The sequence below is a fragment of the Physeter macrocephalus genome, chromosome 11, assembly GCF_002837175.3.
Source record: "Physeter macrocephalus isolate SW-GA chromosome 11, ASM283717v5, whole genome shotgun sequence".
Taxonomy (NCBI): domain Eukaryota; kingdom Metazoa; phylum Chordata; class Mammalia; order Artiodactyla; family Physeteridae; genus Physeter; species Physeter macrocephalus.
In genome coordinates this window covers 644,081-667,637 of record NC_041224.1, presented here as the reverse complement: position 1 = coordinate 667,637, position 23,557 = coordinate 644,081, and the positions used below count along the sequence as shown (strand labels likewise).

The following is a 23,557-nucleotide window of genomic DNA, read 5'->3' as shown; positions in this document are numbered from 1 at the left end:
GTCCGGAGCCTGTGCTCCGCAACGGGAGAGGCCACAACAGTGAGAGGCCCGCGTACCGCAAAAAAAAAAAAAAAAAAAAAAAAAAAAGAATGCTAGAGTTAAAACTAGAAAGTGCAGGTAGGTGGGGGGAGGGAAGGACCGGGAGTTTGGGGTTAGTAGATGCAAACTATTATATATGGAATGGATCAACAACAAGGTCTTACTGTAGCACAGGGAACTATATTCAGTAACCTATGATGAGCCATAATGGAAAAGAATATGAAAAAGAATGTATATATATGTGTATAACTGAATCACTTTGCTGTACAGCAGAAATTAACATAACACTGTAAATCAACTATACTTCAATAAAATAGATTAAAAAAAAAACTAGAAAGTGGAACAGGGAGAACCACAAATGTCAGACAAGTAAAGAGGAATTAACAAAGTTCCCCGTGGCTGTCCTCTAGGACTAAAAGTCCGTCCGGCGTATTTTTAAACTGATAACCAACATCAAGTTTTTAAGCTGATAACCAACATCAATTTGAGCACCTGTTTATTTGGAGTCACAGTTTTGGAATCACAGATTAAGATCAAGCAGATGTAATTAAATCCAATCACTTCATTTAGTTCTCTAACCGAAACTTAGCCAGGTGTCAGCAGAGTTTACGGTCTATGGTTCTTGGGTTTAAAGAAATATTTTAGAACCGATCAAAGAGAGGTTCCAGCTGTCCTGCCACTGGCAGAATGATTCTTCCAGTGAACTCGAAGCTAATCTGCCACTAACAAAAATGTTACCTGCTATTTTCTTTTCTTTTTTAAATTTATTTTATTTTATTTATTTATTTTTGGCTGCGTTGGGTCTTCGTTGCTGTGAGTGGGCTTTCTCTAGTTGCAGCGAGCAGGGGCTACTCTTCTTTGCGGTGTGCAGGCTTCTCACTGCAGTGGCTTCTCTTGTGGAGCACGGGCTCTAGGCACGCGGGCTCAGTAGTTGCGGCACACAGGCTCAGTAGTTGTGGCTCGCGGGCTCTAGCGCGCAGGCTCAGTAGTTGTGGCGCGTGGGCTTAGCTGCTCCGCGGCATGTGGGATCTTCCCGGACCAGGGCTCGAACCCGTGTGCCCTGCATTGGCAGGCGGATTCTTAACCACTGTGCCACCAGGGAAGTCCTACCTGTTATTTTCTGATTGTGAACTGGTATTTTCAGAATAGCGTAGGCAAGTCCCTTCACACTCCAGATCATAGGTTACTGAAACAATATTTGCTTCTAATTCTTGGTATAACTTTAAAAGACAGCCCAGTAAGACAGTATGAGAATCGAATTAAAATGAAAAAGATAAAGGAGTCAATAAAATCTGCTACCTCAAATTTAATAACTTTATTCTTCAAAACTACAATTAAATATTTAATCCCATGTGATCACTCGTTCATGTTAAAAAACTACAGTCAAGTGTCTTTCACAGCCTTCCTCTCTCTACAAGTCCTGCATCACGAGCTACAGCAGGCATAGGGTCTTCCAGTTTCCTAGAAACCATGAAGTCATCTCCTCTTCTTTGTTCTTCTCTCTTTCCTTCAGCTGCCAAGTCCTTCAGCTGCCAAGCCCTGAAAATTCTACCACCCCCCTTATCTTGCTGATTTCACCCCATTTCTACAACTCGTATGCTGCTGCCAGCCACACCTCCAGGGATTTTACTGTCCTACCCACTCCCCTCTAAAGGCAGGCAAGAATGTTCTTCTCAAGCACACACCACTACCTTTTTCAGATCTCTACAATTCCTCACTGGCTCTCGAGTTTTAAAAATAAATAAATAAATAAAAAATTTAAGACAGCTCTACAGTCTGCTGCTCCTAGATTCTCAGGCCTCTCACCAGTGGTGTCCTGTCTCCATCTCACCTTCAGAACCCTGGATCACACCCCTACAGCCGAGCACCTCACCTCAAGCCAGCGGTGTTTTCAGAACTAGCCACGAACCTCAGATCTCTTCTCTCCTCTCATCAAACACTCCATCTCTCTTCTCTAAACTATGGAAATTCACCTGTGTGCTTGGAAAGACACACACCTGAGTCCAAACACCTTGGTTTACATCTTTTTCACCTTCTCAGACATTTTTTATTTTTATATAGTTAGACACATTAATATTAATATTATGGTTCTAGATGTGTATGGCGTGTCTCCCGAGAGAATTTTCCACGTAGTATGTATTCAAATGTCATCTGATAGGTTGTCCCCGAGGGTTGCTTGAAAGAGTAGGTTCCAGGGGGAGGGACAGGTGATTAACATTTACCCACATATTAGAAAACCAGAAAATTCAGAAGATCTAGTGATGGTACCACCACCCACTCACCTGCCCAACCCAGAAACTGGGATTCCATCTTTGACTCTTCCTGATGATATAATTAATCATCGAGTCATTAATCATCAAGTTTCTGCTTTCAAATTTTTTCTTGAACCCATCCATGTTTCTCCAGTTTCACTCCCACTAGCCCATGCCAAGCTATCATCTCTGGTCAACCTGTATCTTCCTGTATCTTCTTCTGGCCAGCTTTCCCCCAAAGCCACTTTTCACAGACAAGCTAAAATGAATTTTTTAAAAATTTTATTAATTAAAAAATTGTTTAAAAATTTTTATACAATTTTAAAAGGTTATTTTCCATTTACAGTTATTACAAAATATTGGCTATATTCCGAGTTGTACAATACATCCTTTTTAAAATGAATTTTTAAAATAAGCATAAACATAACAGTTTCAGATCTCTGCTTAAAAACCTTCCAGAAACTTCCCATTATCCTTGAAATGAAGGCAGAAATCCATGCCCAGGCCCACGAGGCCCACCTCTGCAGCTCATGCCCCTCTCCCACCCACCCTGCAGCCATGGCTCTCCACCCATAAGTGCACCTGGGTCACCTGGAGGGCTTGTCAAAACACAGACTGCGGAAAGGAGGCTGACTCCAAAGTTTTTGATTTGGTAAGACCCGGATGGGGTTCAAGAATTTGCATTTCATGTCCATCCAATGGAATATTATGTGGCCGTAACAAAGAACGAGGTACTGATACAGGGCACAGTAAGGACGAACCTTGAAAACATTTTGCTAAAGTGAAAAAAACTAGTCATAAAGGACCATACATTGTATAATTCCATTTATACAAAATGTCCAGAGAATAGGCTAATCTACAGACAGAAAGTAGATCAGTGGTTGTCGAGGGCTAGGGTGAGGGGGATGGGGACACTGCAGGTATGGCTAAGGGGTGTGGGACTGGCATTTGAGGTCCCAACTTCTCCGTGTAACCTCGCACCTCTCCTCTCGCTACACTTAGTTCCTCACCACAGTGACTAACCCTTGCTTCCCATGCCTGAATGCCCTCCTGACTTCTCAACAGTGAAGTCCTACCTCCTTCAACGCCCAGCTTTGAGCCCACCTCTCACACAGTACCACCCCTGTCCAGAATATTCTCCACTTACTTCTTTTGAACTTCCAGAGAACACGACCCATATTCATTGTGTGTCTAAGAGCTACTGGCTCCTGTGGAGTCGAGTAATTTCAATTCTGGAAGGCAGGGAACTTATGCTATACCTGTTTGACTTTAAAGTACCCTATACCCTGCCTTGGAAAATGATAAACTTGCAGAAACAATGGACATGAAATTGCCAATGCCTAGACCGTGATCCTGAAATGAGCCGTCTATTCTACAACTACTCAGTGACCTGTCAACCTACTCTTTTGACAAAATGATAGAACTGAGACACCGAGAGGTTAGTTAAGGAACTTACCCAGCAGTTAGGACTGGAATCCACATCTCCTAACAAGCAGCCCCACATCCGCCTGCCCACTCTGCCAAGCGATTTGTGTCTAGGAATTGGGAAACCAAGAATTCTAGTCCCAGAATATCACCCCAAACGAAAATACAAAGCCTTGAGTTCCATGTGTTATTTCAAGCGACTAGTTTCAAGATATTAGCAAGGAAGCAGTTAATATTTAAAAACTAAGCATTCCAGAAACATACAATGCACCATGAGTCAGAGATGCAAAAACAGAAGGGAAGAAAAAAACCCACAAACACTTCAGATATTCAAATGATCAGATATGGAACATACAATAAGTATGTGCAATATGTTCAAAGAAAGAAAAGAGGGGTAATTAAAAAGTAAGTGGCAGGCGGAGCAACCAAGCCCGTGCGCCACAACTACTGAGCCCACAAGCCACAACTACTGAGCCCACGAGCCACAACTACTGAGCCCACGAGTCACAACTACTGAAGCCCATAAGAGAATCCACCACAATGAGAAGCCCGTGCACTGCTGGCGGAGCAACCAAGCCCATGCACCACAACTACTGAGCCCCCAAGCCACAACTACTGAGCCCACGAGCCACAACTACTGAGCCCACAAACCACAACTACTGAGCCCACGAGCCACAACTACTGAAGCCCATGCGCCTAGAGCCTGTGCTCCGCAAGAGAATCCACCACAATGAGAAGCCCGTGCACTGCAGCCAAGAGTAGCCCCCGCTCGCTGCAACTGGAGAAAGCCCACACACAGCAACGAAGAACCAACGCAGCCAAAAATAAATGAAAATAAAATAAATTAATTAATTGAAACAAAAAGTAAGTGGCAGAAGGGGGTGGGGTGGGGGAAGGATGGATTGGGAGTTTGGAGTTAGCAGATGCAAACTATTATATAGAGAATGGATAAACAACAAGGTCCTACTGTATAGCACAGGGAACTATATTCAATATCCCGTGATAAACCATGATGGAAAAGAATGCATATATGTATAACTGAATCACTTTTCCGTACAGCAGGATTACCACAATATTGTAAGCCAACTACACTTCGATACAATTTTTTTAAAAAGTTCAAGTGGGAGGTGGAATTTCAGCAAACTAAAGTTCTTCAAAGCTTCTAGAGAAGACATGAGCAAAGGACCATGGCCACAGGCTAAGCTATCAGCCTTCACAACCTGACACCAGGGCCATCCAGGGGTCCAAACAGGAATCCAAATGACGAGTAGAGAGACACAAACCTGCCAACACCACTATAAAAACAGTGCCAAAGGCACCGCTCTTTTTCCATTCACAGAAGATGCAAATGAACCAAAACGCATTCTCCTTTATTTCTTTAGGGAACGGCTTTAAGCTCTGCCAAATAATCACAAAAGTTACCCTGTGCCAAAGACATTAAATTGTTTAAAAATCCCAAGAGAGAAGGACACACATAATGTGAACACAAGGTGTAAAACGTACAAATGAAAGTTTCAAATGGACAATGACCCATTCAAAATCGTGGTCCAACGGCAAAAGCAGCTAGAAAAGGTTTCTAAGTGGGAATAATCAGATGCCTGAAGCCTACATCCAGAGACAGGCCACATGACACATACCCTCCCAAGTATCACTCCCACCTCAAAAATATCCACGGGATCCTGGCTCCATGCTCCGAGGTCCACTCTGCTCCGCGTGGAGGCTTTCTGGTCATTCATTCATTCATCCTGACACACAGTTATTCTGTAAACTTGCCATCGAAGCTTCTAAATGTTTACCCTCGACTGTAGTACTTATATAGGTTACAAGGTCCAGTCCACAGATCATACTTCGAGTAACCCGCTCCAAGACTGATTGATGTAGAAATTGACTGGGTCTGGGAGCATGGGGGGTGGGGGAGGATTAAATTAGGAGGAGTTTGGGATTAACAGGTACACACGACTACATATAAAATAGACAAATAGCAAGGACCTGCTGTATAGCACAGGGAACTCTACTCAATACCTTGTAATAACTTATGATGGAAAAGAATCTGAAAAAGAATATATGTATGTATAACTGAATCATTTTGCTGTACACTTGACACATACACAATATTACAAATGAACTATACGCCAATATATAAATAAATAAATAAGTAAACAAGTTAATAAAGAAAAAAGAAAAAAAGAAATTGGCGGCGTCTTTACACAATGGCTTCTGTTAACTAAATCACCCCCATATAGTCCACACTTCCTGTCCAAGTTCTATTTATTCTTCAAGGTTCAGCCCCCAAGCCCACACTGCGATCAACTATGCCTACCCAGTGGTTCTCAGTTGGGGCAATTTTGCTCCCCCCAGGAAACAGCTGTCAATGTCTGCAGACAGTTTTGGTCGTCACAGTTGGCAGGTACAACTGGCATCTAGCGGGCAGAGGCCAGGGAGGCTGCTAAGCACCCCGTGATGGACAGGACAGCCCCCCAGAATGTCAACAGTGCTGATGCTGAGAAACCCTGACTGATACCAACCACAGCCCCCCCAGATCCTCTTTTCATCAAACTCCCATTATACCCATGGTCACCACCATTTAATGATATACAGCCTGGCGCTGTTGATAACAGCTGCGTGTACCTGTGCTTCTTTCCCCAACGGAACTGTAAATTCTTCTGGCGGATGAAGACCATGTGTGTATCACATCTGTGTCCCCCGGGACTCAGCAGGGTGGTTCCGAGGAGCTGCTCGTCACATACCTGTGAGCTCGTTTGTCTCCTTTCCCACCTGCTTGATGCAATATAAATGGCTTTAACTAACTTTGCCATCAACTCATGCAATAAATTGCTTTTACTCTGCATTTTGAAAAAAAAAACAAAAATGGAAACAAAACAACTCGTGTTACTCAGCAATGAGAATCCATAAAAAACATTAGCAAAAACCTGGAATGAAAGATGTGGGTGGTTTGATGTTACTGTTTTTACATTCCCTGTCAAGACTACATGTTTACTGCCTTAAAGGAAAAAGTCAGCCCAGTATAAAATATGAACTTAGAATGCCACTATTTTGCAAGACTATCTATGAAAATTACATACTACTGTTCACACACACATGCTTCCATGTTAATTACAGGACAGTTTGTAGAAAAACCTGCTCCAGCAAAACTTGTGGTAATAGTCCAAATCCTCTGCAGTAATGAGGAAATCCTGCTGAGGATGGTATTTTCCACCAAGAACGACAGGACTGCAGCCAAAAGCCATGCTTTTATCAATGGCCGGAGGTGCCACCCTGCAATGGTGTGTTTGGAATATGTTCTTCCCAATTCTACGCCAGTCCATTCTCAGATGTGCGAAAAGAGGTCCTAAGAGGTGATCTAGAAACTATATCTATTTACATTTGACAGATAATGTGGCGACAGCAGATTGTTCTCACAATTACATTTTTAGGGGGATCATATAATGAACTAGTATTTCCATAGTGGGTGCACACTGATGCCTCAGAGAAAGGCTGGGCCTTTTCCACCCGCATCCCATGGACCGGTCCCGTCAGCTTTCTCTTCCCTCCTCGGGCTACCGAGCCAGGCCGGTCAGTCCGCCTTGTCTGCTGAAAATCCCCACTCAGCTGGACACTCCCTTCTGTTTAGATGCCACACAACCGCCACTAGGAGCTTTCAAAGCTAGCTCGAATCTCTGCAAGCTCTCACCCTTCCCACAGACGACCCTGATTCCTGCAGCCCAGATAAGATAGTCTGTCTTGAAGAGTGCCTCCAAATTCTGGTGTCTCCGCCTCAGATTCCTCTTTATCTTCAGCCATGTCATTTCTGCATTCCGTCTTGACTCCAAAGAGTCAGCGGAGAAGTTAACAAAGAATGGGAAATTAACGCAACATTGTAAAGCAACTATACTTCAATGAAAAAAATATTAAAACTGAAAAAAAAAAAAAAAAAAAAAGGAATTAGAGAGAGAGCAGAGAGATGCAGCACAAAGAAAAACCGAAGTCTCTAAAAGGTCAAGGAGGCATGGTTCACTCAACAGGTTTTACAAGACCTTGTGGAGACCTTGCGAGGCTGTAAACGCTGCCCTAGTAACTACGGGAACATAAGTGACAAAGCAAGGGCTCCAGTGTGATGCAGTGCATAGTCGCTGGGGAAGGGGGTGGAGACGGGGCTGTCAACAAGTAACTTCCATATAAAACTAGCTGTAACACAGGAGTGCCCACCTGCCCAAAGGCAGGTGCTCCGTGGGGAAGGGGCCCGGGATGGGCTATAAACGCTGCAGCTGATGTGGAAGCAAGGAAGAGAAGGACAGCATGAGAAGAATAGAAAGAATATAAAATAAACGGCTCCTAAGATGATGAGGAAAAAGAGTCTACAGCTGTAATACCGAAAGGTAGAGAGAAAGAAAAGTGGCAGGCCACACGGGCACAGAGTTAAGAGCAAGTAAGTTACTTTCTCCTGGGATCGGAGAGTGAGGTTTTCCGTATAACTGAAACTTTGCCCTTTAAGCACAAATTTATTATTATCTTGTTTTAAGCTACTTTTATTTTAGAAATCTTTCTGAAATGCACCACATGTGTTCCTGCATTGTTCAGTAGGGTACATCAAACCAAAATGTGCCAGACCTGATCTGATCTGTTCTGGACAAGGCATCATCCTTCTGGCCCATTTTCGTCCTTTGATGTGGTGCACTGACATTCTCAGAGCCCGCTGTTTTGTTTTATGCCAAACAGAGCCCAAAGCTGTGCTTCTGGAATTCTCCATTTCTGCTTTCAGAAGGTGGCTGTCCCCTCTCAGAGCTTCCCCTGGCGCTCCCTCCGCGGGGCCCGAGGCTGCAGGGGCCTACTGCGTTCCCAGTCTTCTGCGGGAGGCCCTGAGGTCAGCCCCCCGACCCCTGCTCCGCTGAATGGAGAACAGCTGGCTGCCTCTCAGAGGTTTCCCTGCTTCCTCCCAAATGAAGATTCTAGAATTATGATATCTGGATAAGAGACGTAATACTGTAATAAAATTATCCCTAATAACGTAGAATCTTCATGCCACTTATTTACAAAGCAGCGAAATAAATCATGGCCCTCGCAGCCTTTCTGTTTTCCAATCGGACTTTGGTCTACTACATACTCCACTCCAGTCCTGCCCTGGCGTGGTCACCAACTTTTATTAGCTTTTGTTTTTGATGTGGAAGCTACAGAAACAATATTTCTCTTCCATGTGTTCAATAAATACAACATGCCAAGCTCTCTAACAGGAAACGTGGGGGCGGGGGGGCAGTGGGTGATAAGAAGATGAATAGGACCTGACCTCAACGAGCTTAAACTTGGCGTTCAAACCACCTGGGTACAAAATAATTGTAACCAAGGGTGAAATGCGTTGGGTGCCAGGAGAGCAGTTCCACACCCTGGAGGGCTGTGGAAACAGCATCCTCCCAGTTTGGAGGGCGAAGGAGGGATGGCTTCATTGGGAAATATTATTGGCATGGGCTTCAAAGAAGGGAGGGGACTCTGGCCAGTTTCAATGCAAGGTTGGTACAGTCAAGGCAAAGAAAGCAGCATGAGAAAACGCACAGAAGGCAGGGGTTTAAAAAAAGCCTGGTGTTGGGCTTCCCTGGTGGCGCAGTGGTTGAGAGTCCGCCTGCCGATGCAGGGGACACGGGTTCGTGCCCCGGTCCGGGAGGACCTGTCTAAATTATCTCTTTTGCAGATGTTTCTGTTTTATTAAAATTTAATTATTAGTTACTAGTCAGTTACTTATGTGAAAATAAAGAAAACATCATTTAAAATGGAGTCACAGGGGCTTCCCTGGTGGCGCAGTGGTTGCGCGTCCGCCTGCCGATGCAGGGAAACCGGGTTCACGCCCCGGTCTGGGAGGATCCCACGTGCCGCGGAGCGGCTGGGCCCGTGAGCCATGGCCGCTGAGCCTGCGCGTCCGGAGCCTGTGCTCCGCAACGGGAGAGGCCACGACAGTGAGAGGCCCGCGTACCGCAAAAAAAAAAAAAAAAAAAAAAAGCCTGGTGTATGTATACAGTGGTCTAAAGAATAGTGAAAGAAAATGCTGTGAAGAAGGTAGGTCAGATTCAGATCAGAGGGCCCAAGATGCAAGGCCAAAAGGTGAGGCCCTGAAGGTAGAAGCTCTCAGCAGCCAGTGAGGTTTTCCTACACTCTCTGAACCTAACATGCAGGCTTAATCTTGTTACAAGGATGACGCTGTTTTCCCTCTTTTAATGGAAAAGGAATTTTAAAAGGTGAATTATTAATCATCTCATCTCGGTTAATTATCTCTTAGAACCAAGCTCACTATTAAAATATCACTATGGAACTCACTATAGAGCATGCATGTGTCATGCTCTCACGACAGGAAATGCATGCCAGTGGAAAAGGAATCATCCAGTCTACAACAAAAGGCAGCATGGGTACACAAATCAAATTCATTTCTTTGACAAAAAGAGAACAGGGGGGCTTCCCTGGTGGCGCAGTGGTTAAGAATCCGCCTGCCAATGCAGGGGACACGGGTTTGAGCCCTGGTCCGGGAAGATCCCACATGCCGCGGAGCAACTAAGCCCGTGCGCCACAACTACTGAGCCTGTGCTCTAGAGCCCGTGCTCCGCAACAAGAGAAGCCACCGCAATGAGAAGCCCACTCACCGCAACGAAGAGTAGCCCCCCACTCGCCGCAACTAGAGAAAGCCCGTGTGCGGCAATGAAGACCCAATGCGGCCATAAATAAATAAATAAATAAATAAATTTATTTTAAAAATAAAAGAGAGAACAGGAAAGATGACATCTGTTCTAGTTCACAAGCCAAGCTCAAACAAAACATTTTGGGGAAAAAAGTCTCTCAATTTTCCACTGGGGCCTTTTGTTTAAGTGACACTTTCTAGAATCTTAAAAACAGCCACCTTCCCCATTTAAGAGATGCTATCTTTCTGTCTCCCTCAGAATATGACTTCCTTTGCCCTTAGCCAGATAAATGTATCTGCCCTGGAGACTTACCTACAGCATAGATCATTCATTCTAGCACCATATTCCCTATGGCTCTGTTTTCTGTGCTCTTCTCCTCAATCAGATGATTAGCTACTTGGGGGGAAAGGATCATGCCATATCTTCTGTCCTAAACATGGCTGAACACTGGGCAATAGAAGGTACTTATGAACATATGGTAATTGATTAACTCAATTAATTATACACACACACACACACACACACACACACATCCCCTAAAGACTCAATTCTGTCATACTGGTCTAAGTATGGAATAAAAGAAAAAAATTAAAAAGTTAAAGCTAGCTCTAAAAAATAAAAAAGATCTAAACCAGTCCTTAAGAAACAACAGCAACAGTACTAGGCACTAGGGAAATGCAAATCAAAACCACAGCGAGATTCTACCACATACCCACTAAAATGGCCATAATCAAAAAGACAGACAGGGCTTCCCTGGTGGCGCAGTGGTTGAGAGTCCGCCTGCCGATGCAGGGGACGCGGGTTCGCGCCCCGGTCCGGGAGGATCCCACGTGCCGCGGAGCGGCTGGGCCCGTGAGCCGTGGCCGCTGAGCCCGCGCGTGCGGAGCCTGTGCTCCGCGACGGGAGGGGCCACGGCAGTGAGAGGCCCGCGTACCGCAAAAAAAAAAAAAAAGACAATAACAAGTGTTGGTGAGGATGTGAGGACACTGGAACCCTCATACGTTACTAGTGGGAATGTAAAACAGAATAGCCGCTTTGGAAAACAGTCTGTCTGGCAGTTCTCACAAAGCTAACACAGTTATTACCATATGAACCACCAATTCCTCGCCTAGGAATATACCCAAGAGAACTAAAAACACATTTACACAAAAACTCCAACACAAATGTTCACAGCAGCATTGCTCCTAGTAGCCAAAAAACGGCAACAACCCAAATATCCCTCGACCGATGAATGAATAAACAAAATGTGGTATATTCATTCATAGAATATTATTCAGCCATACCAAGAAACAAAGTGCTGATACATTCTACAAGAGGCTTGGACTTTGAGAACATGTGCTAAGTGAAAGAAGCCAGACACAAAAGGTCACGTATTGTATGATTCCGTTTATATGAAACGCCCAGAATAGGCAAATCCTGAGACAGAAAGTAGATTAGTGGTTGCCAGGGAGAGGCAACCTGGGAGAGGAGGGTCTGGGGAGTGTGACTGCTAATGGACACGGGGTTCTTTTGGGGGTTGATGAGAGGAACTAGTGGTGACGGTTGCACAACACAGTGAATACATGAAAAACCACTAAAACAACAATTTAAAGGGTCATGGTATGTGAATTATCTCAACTAGAAAACAACAATCACATGACGAGAAGCCTAAGGCCCAGAAATGCAAAGTTTCTTGTCCAAAGGCACAAAGCTGATTAAGTGGCATCTCCAGAACCAGATTTCAAGTCGCCCGACGCCCAGTACACTGTTCCAGGAGGATCAGGACAAGTAGCGTAGACGCGAACCGGCTAGTCGTTTACTAGCGCACACCTCAGCAGAAGAGAAAGATGAACTAAAGGATCTCTTCTGTTCCTTCCAGTTTTAGCGATCTAAGTCTTATATCGCATCGTGCGCATTTCCTCTCCGCTACTGGTGACAAGAGCAGGGGTTCTCAGTCAGGGAGTTTACCCCTCAGGGGACATGGGAGAATGTCTAGAGACATTTTTGGTTGTCGCAACTGGGGGACGGGGTGGGTAGAGACTAGGCACGCTGCTCTCTGTCTGCAACGCAGAGGGCAACCTCCCAGGACGAAGAACTATGCAGCCCAAGATGCTGACGGCGCGGTCAACCCGGGCTTAGGGTATGATCAACTTCATTTACAACCTTTCCAAAGAAGCTCTAGAGCACGATGACCTCAAGCCGCAGTTCTGAGATTACAGACTGACTGGGAGGCTGGCAGAGCAGAGACAGGAAAGAGACACTTTTCACCTCCCATAATAATTAGCTTCCACAAAGAGTCGACTATTCAAATGCCCACAGGAGTCTGGCAGTTAACATAAAGGAATGCAGCCAACAAACACCTAATAACCATTTGGGACTATTATGTCTTTTCTTCCACAAAAAAAACTCTCACTGGTTCCCATTCTTCATGAAACATATATAACCCTCTCAATACACTCTCAATCTAACCCACTTTGGATAGACACGGATGCCAAGAAATACTTTCTAACATAAGAAAAAGAATAGCATGAGCTCAAGGACAAATGGCTCAGCGTGGGGAAGACGGTGGGAATGGTGTGGGGGCTGTGGAGACCCCCGGGGTATATGCCCCCATGAAGGGGCCGCCACTAGTCAGCTTCAGTGGATCCATGCCAGGACGGAGGTCAAAAGGTCTCCAGATGTCTCAAGAAGAATGGGAAATCCAGATGATGTGTAGGGGTGAGAAAGACATCTCCCAGGATTTAAAACCTTTGCTCAAAAAAATTTTAAACACTGTTAAATCAAAAACAATGGGGTTCCAGCCTCTGCAACCAGAACGTGACCTCTAAGCTCACACTAATCCCAATAAACAATGTCAGTTTCACAGTTTCAGGTCTTCCTAGGGACATGTTCCATCCAATGCAGGACCTATTGTCTGTTTATAAGAACAATTCTTTTTCCTTAATTAAATCTTAATAGTTCATTTAAAGTTGAAAATTTACCAAAGACCAGAGAATTACTGCTGACTTAAACTCACAATATTATTGATGGCTGCCATTTCTTGAAGCTCCAACAACTTTACAAATGGGGACGCTGAGATCCAGAGGAATAAAAAGGCGTGCTAAGCTACCCTGCCAGTTAGGGAACCAGGGGCATAATTTGAACCCACGTCTCTCTGCTCAGAAAAATCTATTCTCTCCACTTCCAATGGCTTCCACGCCAAGTTACTGTGAGGAATACAAATAACAAACGCAAAGCCCTGAGTACTTCCTGCACACGCTGTGAACAGCAGTTGTTATTATTATTATGAAATATTAGCTTTCCATCTCAACCCATACCCCTTACAGCTTTTATCAGAGTCTCTGAAGAAGCAAAGCTATTCTTTTCACAAGACCTGAGGACACTGTGCCTAAAAATTACCTGCTGGACAGCTGAGTGGAGCCCTGCCCCTTCGCCCTTCGTTAGCATGAGTTCACACACCGTTATCCCAGCCAGCTTTCTGGGTGGGCACGACCAGGTCCTCACTGATCTCCGATCAGGGGCCCTTCTGGTGGGCAATGTGGGGTCACGAAACAAGTACCACCCACAAAATCAGAAGACAGCGGCTCGAAACTGGTTTCGTTGAGCTGAATGATCCTGGGCATGTTACTTAACAATTCTGTGCCTCGATATTCTCATCTGTAAAATGGGTATAATAGACTGCAGTCTGTAGGATGGTGATTGTAAGAATTACCTGCAGAAAAAATCCTCCCACATTGCTGGGCACAGGTAAACACTCATTGTTACCTGACTTTTCTATGTCCAAGGCTCAGCACAGTGGGCAGGCTTATCCTCGAATCACACCGTAGGGGGCTTCCCTGGTGGCGCAGTGGTTAAGAATCCACCTGCCAGTGCAGGGGACACGGGTTCGGGCCCCGGTCCGGGAAGATCCCACATGCCACGGAGCAGCTAAGCCCGTGAGCCACAACTACTGAGCCTGCGCTCTAGAGCCCGCGAGCCACAACTACCGCAGCCTGCGTGCCTAGAGCCCGTGCTCCGCAACAAGAGAAGCCACTGCAATGAGAAGCCCGCGCACCGCAACGAAGAGTAGCTCCTGCTTGCCGCAACTAGAGAAAGCCCACACGCAGCAATGAAGACCCAATGCAGTCAAAAACAACAAACAAACAAACAAAAAAACCACACTGGGTGTTTTCCAGCTGATCCCAGACAAGGCTCCAAAACCCCTCTCCCAGCTCTGCAGGCAGCCACCGTTCATCAGACAGAGCTGCCATTTGGGATGAAATCTACTTGCCAAGTTTAGGAAGCCTTCAATCAGATGAGGACTCTAAACTCATGTACTGTGTACTGCAAAGAAATAGTGCCCATTTGCATCGTAGTAAGCACTTTGTAGGCTGTGAATAAATATGGTTTAGTGACTTGTGCACAGCATGCTGTGTCCCTATAAAGTGTTCAAAAATTACAGAAGAAGTCTAATTAAGTGGTTTGTTGGGGAACGACCTCAAATTGAAATGTTCTTTTTCAAATTTCAGTTGAAAACTCTTTACACTTAAATTTACTAAAAATTATCCAAAAAATTATATCAGCATGCATCCTTGGCTTAGTAAGCATTATGTACTGTATGTAATATTTTGATGATTAAAGATCTTGCACAATTCAGGGTTGTAATTTTTTTTCATGTTTTTATTACTGCTATTACTACTGCTGTTAATGATATAATAGAAATAATAGATAAAATGCACCGAGTACTTTCTGTGTACCTGGCACTGTAGGTGGAATACTTCAGGCCTTCAATGCTCACAGCAAATCCTACACAGAAGGTACCACTGCTGTCCCACTTTTACAAATGAAGGGGCTGAGGCTCCTTGCCCAAGGTCATGTCGCTCACCAATGGCAGACTAGGATTTGGACCAAGCCCCGCCTTAACCATGAGGCTACACCAATGTAGCCAATGTGCTGCACTGGGTGACATCTCTCCAATGGTAGATAATCCAAAGATGAGGCAGAAGTAGGTGCATGGGTTGAATGTAAACTGACTCCAGAATTAAATAAATCAGTAGGTATTCAATCCAAAGACCTACTTTGGCTAGTATGTAGTTTATCATAAAATGACAGTGTAACCCAAACCTCCTGTCAACTGGGGATCCAGGCTTATGGAAATGGCCAATTTCCAGTCAAAGGAACTATCCAGATGAACATGATTACTAAAGCAGAGAACCTGGAATCTTCAATCCACATGGGAACGTCATGAATGGAGACCATACTCCCACTCCTGGTGCAACCCACAGGAGGAAAACAAACTAACTCAAAAGCTATGTTGGCTGTGTTGCTTTGGGTTCTTTTGTTTTGCTTTGTTTTATTTTGTTTTGTTTCCACTTGAACTTATTTGAAATCGGATGGTGTTCATAAACTGATTTAAGTCAGATATTATAGTCACAAACTCTTTTCCCAACTTAAGTTGCATCCAGGTGGTATATTTTTTATTTACTTTTTTTTATACTGAAGTATAATTGATTTACAGTGTTGTGTCAGTTTCAGGTATACAGCAAAGTGATTCAGATATACATATATCTGTATCTATTCTTTTTCAGATTCTTTTCCCTTATAGGTTATTACAAGATATTGAGTATAGTTCCCTGTGCTGTACGGTAGGTCCTTGTCGGTTGTTTTGTTTTTAGTATCGGATGGGTGTGTAGCAATAGCTGCTGACTTTAACTACATGTATTTGCATTTACCAAATACCACTGAACTGACTTGTCAAGCAAGTGACCTTCTTACTCTTAGCCCTCCACTCCCAAGCCACTACAGCCAAGGTGACAAAAAGCCATTTCCAGATCTGGGCTATCCATCACCAGTAGGAAATGGAAAATGCATCCTGAAGTAGTAGAACTCTCTGCCCGCAGTCACAGCCAGGGTTCCCTTTCTGGCTTTGGGAGCTCTGAGGTAATACTGGCAGGGAGCACACAAAGGTGCCACAACGAGGCAGACACACCCTCATGCACACCACTCCGCTCTCAGCGGTCAGCTCCAGGAAACCCCCTTTGGGGTTTTGCCAGTTACGAAGCCAGCCCAAAAGAGTCAGGTCGCCTCAGGAACACATAAGCTGTCGATGGTAAACCAAGGTATCAGATCTAGGAGACCAATCAAACCGTTCCAGAGTCTCCCAGGGGGCCATACCAGCCTAAAAGTCCCTGGGATTGTAGGTCGGGGCCCCTCTGCCAGCATCTAGCTCAGCGTTCAGTCCTACAGCAGAGTTGTCATGAGTCCAGAAGGGAAACATTCCATTAGGTACTTTCCCTCAGTCGATTTCTTTTTTAGCATTTGGGAACAAAACAATCAAACATAAAAGAAATAACAACTCTAACCTTAAATTACGACAGCCCAGTTCCTGGGGGACTAGCCTGTGCTGGCAGATAAACTCAGACAAGCCTTTTCAGAGGACAGAGGGAAAACCACTGCTCTAAACTAGATGCTCAGTTGCAGCTGGTGTCCATTTCCAACCTCTGACTCCCCCCGTCCCACTCTCCCAGCCACACCAGCTGCCAATCAAAACTCTGGCAACGGTAAGTACTGATCCCTATTGGTCTAAAAAACACCAAACAGAAGGTTTCAGCGACTTGTTGTTAAGCTACAACGAGAAAGAGGGCCCCAAAAGAGAATCGTACATGATCAGGAGTAGAGGATTTCCCTCGCGTGTTAAAAAGCATTGGCCATTTCTGAGAAAAAAATAACTTTTCACTACATTTCTCATCTGGAAAGCTAAGCTCCTTTTCTGCAAAATGGATAAACAGAGTAATATAAAATTGATCACAGAAAAATAATGAATACAGGAATGTGATTTAAATGAGAACTTAAGTTTCTAACGAACTCTGCAGCTCAACTAACACCCCTTAAAGCAGTCCCTACTGAAAAACTGATGAAACCTAAAAGGGTCTCCTCCTGAGTTTAGAGTTTGGAGGGCAAATTTTAAAAAGATCAACCCTTGGTAGCTAAACTAATAATTCCTTGATCCAGTTTTTTTCAAATCTGCATTTCAAAATGCAGTGTTTCAAACTTTCAGATATAATGATCGCTAAGTCATGCTAACTTTTATGTTAAAAGTGAAACATTCACTAAGAATCTAGAATTTTTCTATTCTGTCACCCATTTCTAACTTTACTGAAAAAAAAAAACCAATTCATTTCAGAACTTTTTATAAATTAAACATGAAAAATCTGAAGAAGAAATATTCTTTAGAGTTAGTATCTCACACTGCTTCCTGTAGAATTGTTGGTTTTTTTTTCACAATAGCTGTTTTCTGCTTTTGATCAAAAAATTGAAAAATACAGAAATAAACAAAACTCAGTTAGGCTTACATTCCTGCGATGTGGAAACCACCTCATACTTTTATAAACAGATGTCAAAATTTAGTTTCCTCAAATCGAATGAAATATTTATTTAAAATGTCCTAATGCACATGGATTTTAAAAAGTCCCTAATTTCGTAAAGGAGTCCATGCCCTTGATTATATTTACAAGTTTAAAGTATCACAGAATGGAAAAAATATCAAATTTGGGAAATATTAAGATGAACTAGAAAAACTGAGGTCAGGTCTTCACTTGGGCTATCGATAAATCTCCCTTTCTAGCCATGGACCTTAGTATACATTGACTAATTCCATATCCAGCTGCTGACTTTAAGATTCAGGAAATTCGCCCATAGTCTTTCCAATTAAAGGGGGGAAATGCCATCAATTAGTCCTTCTATTTCAACTGTCAACTTGCATGCTGTTATGGGAACCGAACTGTGTCCCCCTAAAAGATATGGATGTCCTAACCCCCGTACCTGTGAATGTGACCTTATTTGCAAATAGGATCTTTGCAAATGATCAAGTTAAGATTAGGCCAATAGGGTAGGCTGAAGTTCAATATAAAAAGGGGAAATGTAGACACAGAGGACACACACACACACACACACACACACACACACACACACACACACGGGGAACGCCATGTGGACATGAAGACAGATATCAGGGTCATAATCTACACGCCAAGGGCGAGTGCCAAAGATTACCAGCAAACCGTCAGAAGTTAGGAGCGAGGCAACAGAACAGAGTCTCCCCCTCACAGCCCTCAGCAGGAAGCCAGCCTGCCAACACCCTGATCTCGCCTTCCAATAGACACAGAGGACACACACACACACACACACACACACACACACACACACACACACACACACACACACACACACACGGGGAACGCCATGTGGACATGAAGACAGATATCAGGGTCATAATCTACACGCCAAGGGCGAGTGCCAAAGATTACCAGCAAACCGTCAGAAGTTAGGAGCGAGGCAACAGAACAGAGTCTCCCCCTCACAGCCCTCAGCAGGAAGCCAGCCTGCCAACACCCTGATCTCGCCTTCCAGCTTCCAAAACTGTGAGACAAATTTCTGTTGCTTAAGCCCCACGGTTCTCGGTACTGAGTTAATGGCAGCCCTAGAAAACCAATACACAAGCCTTCCCAGCCTGACATTCCCTTACAACTTCGTCCTTGCACTCCCAACGTATTCCTGTTTCTCCTAATTATTTCTTACAATGCTCCTGCCACCTCCCTAAACTCCCTCCCTCCCCTCCCCTGCCAATGCCCTTCGGCACTGTTTCTTGTCAGGGGTACCACTGGCATTTTGCGTCGGGCATCTCTTACAGGGGACTGTCTACACTGCAGGATGTGGAGCACCCCTGGTACTTTCATTCCGCCAAGGGCCCACATGGAGAAGTTCTGCTCTAGAAGCTTTGGAGCCACCTGCCTGCCAGACTTAGACCCAGGGCCCCACCACCTACTGTGTAGGATCTCAATCAGCTCAGTTAAGTTCAGTCTCTCCATCTGTAAAATGGGAATAAACCTTGCCATGTGACTCAGGATTGAGTTAAAGATCCTAGCAAGCCCTGGCTTACCCTCACTAGCTTTCTTTGGCATTAGAATCACTTAGGAATGAATGAATGCTCAGTCTGTTTTATATGGTCACATCCTGACTTTAACCACCTTGGAGCGCCTTTCAGAAGCTCCCTTATACAAATGAAGCTTCACGATGCATGTTGATCATTATCACGGATCTGATCATTGCATGTTTAAACCAGTCATCAGTCACACAGAGCAAAGCCCGGGCACGCCTTTCTACAGCTAAAAAAGCGCGTGACAACTCCGAGCATAGTTTCTACGTGTTTCCCCTCCACTCCCACACCCACCTGAAAACACAGTTGCAGCCGTGGACAAAGGTCCATGTCTTCCAACTCTGCTTCCAGTTCTGCTTTCTTTGTACCTTTCCCTCCTAGTGACGGTCCCCTCCAACATCCAGGGATATACTACTTCTGTCTAACTCATTTCCCCTTGTCCTGGAAACATCCCCCAAGCCAGCACCAGCCCTTCACTCTCCTTGATGAAATGGTGTGCAACCCAAGTCTTTAGGCTGTGGAGTGTCCGCACTGATTTATGCCATGAAGGCAGAGCGTGTGCCTGTTCTCTGCTGACCGTCATACACCTAACAGCACCTAACGGAGAGCCTGGTACTTAACAGGTTTTCAATGATTGATAAGAGCATGAGTCAATCAAGGCATGAACGAATGTAGGGCTGAATGAATGTACCAAGGAATACATTCAGGAGTCAGGAGACCTGGCCTCCATCTAACCCTCAGCTCTGCACTGACCGCCATTAATGGCCTCGGGGCAAGTCATTTAATCTCTAGGCCCAGACTTCCTTCTCTGTGAAACGAGGTGGTTGGACTTCACTAGAAAATCTCTTTCGGTATTCCAGCTCTCACAACTGAGCCCAAGAACTTGTCACAAAGAGTGAAAAACTACTTCCTTTTCGAGGAATTTTAGTCAAGGCAAGCAGGAGGGTAAAGATTCTTCTGAAATCACATACCAGGGGTCTCTCCCTGTCAGAGAGCACCTTGTTCCCTGGGGACAAAAGGCTCCAGACAGCACGCCAGCTGCAGATCCTGAAGACATCTCTGAGTTGTTGAGTACTCTGGAGTTTGTTATCACGGGCTGCTTTCAAGGACTCGGGGTCTACTCCGTACTCAAAAGAGGTCCAAAGGGACCCCTGCGGCCTGTCCCCTCCCACCTAAGGTTCCTCCCTTTCCAGCCTGAACGAGATGGGCTCAGGCACTCTCTCCCGGGCTCCAAATCCAACTCAATCCCTCTCTCTGCCATCTGCCTGAGGCTCCCACATGCATATTTTATGATTTCTGGCACATTTCCTCCTTATCTGACATCCTGCAATGCATCCCTCCACAGCCTATATTATTTCTATCTCTGGTAAAGACTGTTCCCGAAAGAGGCATGTGTCCTTGGGTTGTACTTTATTACTGGTGGTTTCACCTGTCCTATCTTATCTCCCCACCTGAATTCCTTGAGGACAGAAACCACACCCTCTGCTCTCCTCCAATTCCCACAAGACCAAGGAGAGAGCTAGGCAAGCAGCAGACCCTTAGAAAATGCTTGTTGAGTGAATAAAATAAGGAACGAGTGAAATAATCGACTGATTTCAATGTTTTTACAAAGTCATATTAATACATTTCCTGGAGAAAGTTACCAAGACCTCCCTTTCTGGGTATACAACCAGAATAAATTCGATTTTACAACGGCACTTCTATGACTACACTCTTTTTTTTTTTTTTTTTTTTTTTGCGGTACGCGGGCCTCTCACTGTTGTGGCCTCTCCCGTTGCGGAGCACAGGCTCCGGACGCGCAGGCTCAGCGGCCACGGCTCACGGGCCCAGCCGCTCCGCGGCACGTGGGATCCTCCCGAACCGGGGCGCGAACCCGGTTCCCCTGCATCGGCAGGCGGACGCGCAACCACTGCGCCACCAGGGAAGCCCTACACTCTTTTCTTAGGACTGAAATAAAGTGCCCTTCTCTGTGATATGAATGACAGCAGCATGATCAGCTGCATAAGAAATCTGCTTTTCAAGTAGCCATAGCATAATAATGTGGCATGGCTTTTATTTCCTATACAAGCAGATTTTACTTGGAGCTGGGAAAGAGAAAGGTAATCAGCCCTTGTGTTAATTATTCTAACTACCACTGTTAGGTGTTGAAGCTGGAGAGTTCAGGCAAATCGGAACAAGATAAGAGAGTTTTCCCCAGACAGATTGTTTAAATCTATTGTTGATCGGGGCAGAGCATCTTTTTTGGAAATTCCTGGGACTTACTTGGCCACGTCTACTTCTAGTCACATTCCTTCCTTGTGGTTTAATCCTCTCCTGCTAAAACCAAACTGACCTGGGAATCACATGATTCACCCTCCTGTGCACTTGCTGGTCATGGACGGTCTCCGAATGAAACAGAGCCAATGGTCAATGCAACACCGCTGGAGGGAAAACACAGCTGTGCCCTCACAGCTCGATACAGCATAATGCCATAAGCCCTAGTGAGCCTCTTCTGCTCAACAGCTGACCTAAACAACTTCATTATCTCTTGGAAATCATCATTCTTGCATAGAAGCATAAACTTATCCTCACCCAAAGTACTGATGTTACATAATTACAGAAAAACTCTGTACTGATATAGGAGGTAAATTTACAATTTGGAGAGACTCAATGACTGAGGATTGTCTGAGACCCGAAGAGATCAGGTACTTTAAAATACATAATTAGCATTTATGGGCTGTACATATGGTATGTGATAACAGAGTATGTCTTCCAGCTGAAACCGATCTTGTTGGAACACAGACTACCGGGTGTGTTAGTGAAGGGACCTGAGCCATCCCAGTAAAACACCAGAGGAAAAGAATAAATTCACTTTGATACTAACATGTATTCTGTCAATGTGAAAGAAGTCATTATAAGGATTTATCCACATTTACCCAACTAATTAATTCAAAGCTCTTTAAAGCTAGACTGCAATGCGGAGTTATTCATCACAACCCTTCATTCTATGGACAAGAAACTCCAGCAGAGATGAGGTACTTCAACCAAACTCACACCACTCGTCAGAGCCTGCCTCAAAACTGGGGTCTCTTAGGTCTAGCTTCATGCGCAAAACACCCAACATTAAATTTAAAAGTTAAAAAGGCACATAGCAGGCAGGCAATAAAGATTTGTTAATGAAATTGAGGAAACAGAGATGTGGGGTTCCAGAACTCTCTTGATATATGATCTTCTTACAGGATAAGCCACGTCATTACCGTAAATTTGACTTGTCCAACATAGGTAGCGTAGGCTTAATACATAAAGCATCCCTTTTTCAATCAATAAAATGCTACTGCAACAATTATCGGAGCATGCAAGTTGATGGTGAAACCAAAAGCTTTGTAGCACTCTTATGAAGAAGTGAATTGGAAAAAAATCTATCCATGAAACAGTATGAGTTTCCAAACACATGAAGTGCAGCTTCAGTGCAGACATCTATAAGAGGCAGGTATGACTAAGCAGCCCCAAATAACAAGAAACACCAAAACTATCAGGAATCTGGGGGACCAGGGCATGCCTGCATACAAAGATAAGCTGGAATTTCCCATCTATTGTAACTAATGCAAAAGGGGGCCTTTTTTTCTATTGTAAGTTAATTCTTTTTTAAATGAAAAAACCTCAGTGTTGTGTTGCAAACAACATTTTCTTCCATCCTCCATCTCACCTGCTTCAGAAACAAATTTGGGGAAAATCTGGTCGAGATTGCTGGTCAGACAACCAACTGGCCAGACCAAATTTTAAGCTATCAGCATTGCACTTTTTGATGTATTTGATTCTGTATCTCACCAAAGAGCCTCTTAAATCTAGAGTTTTACTCTTAGCTAAGGTAACCAAATCTTCATACTCGTGTAGAACATATTGCTACCTGTCTTATTCAGTGGGCTATCAAGTATATTACTGAATTTTCCCCTAAAGTCCGACATCTAGCTATGTAACGTCTTCCTAAAAAAAAATTCAAGAATATCGACCAAACAAAACAGCTTAAAATAACTAAAGAGACCACAATTTATATATCCCCAAGATGAAACTGAGCACAGCATTGCTGGGGGAAAGAAACCAAACGCACCACATTTTACATACAGATGTAAAAATATTTACAGTACCCGAGGCCAAAAAAAAAGACAAAACAAAAACCCCTGGCACGACAGGACAAACCTGGTTTACTGTTCTCTCTGCGCAGGTATAAAACTGAAGAAACGTGCCTGGTGGCGGGGCACAGAGGGTGGAGAACAAGTTCCACTTAAACTTGTTCCATTCAGGAGCCGCGTTAG

General features: G+C 44.4%; 1 protein-coding gene across 1 annotated transcript in view; it reads right to left on the bottom strand.

Moving 5' to 3' along the window:
• Positions 1 to 23,557, bottom strand: part of SH3BGRL2 (SH3 domain binding glutamate rich protein like 2) — a 77,307-nt gene that overhangs the window by 36,418 nt on the left and 17,332 nt on the right. The gene's annotated exons all lie outside the window — the stretch shown is intronic.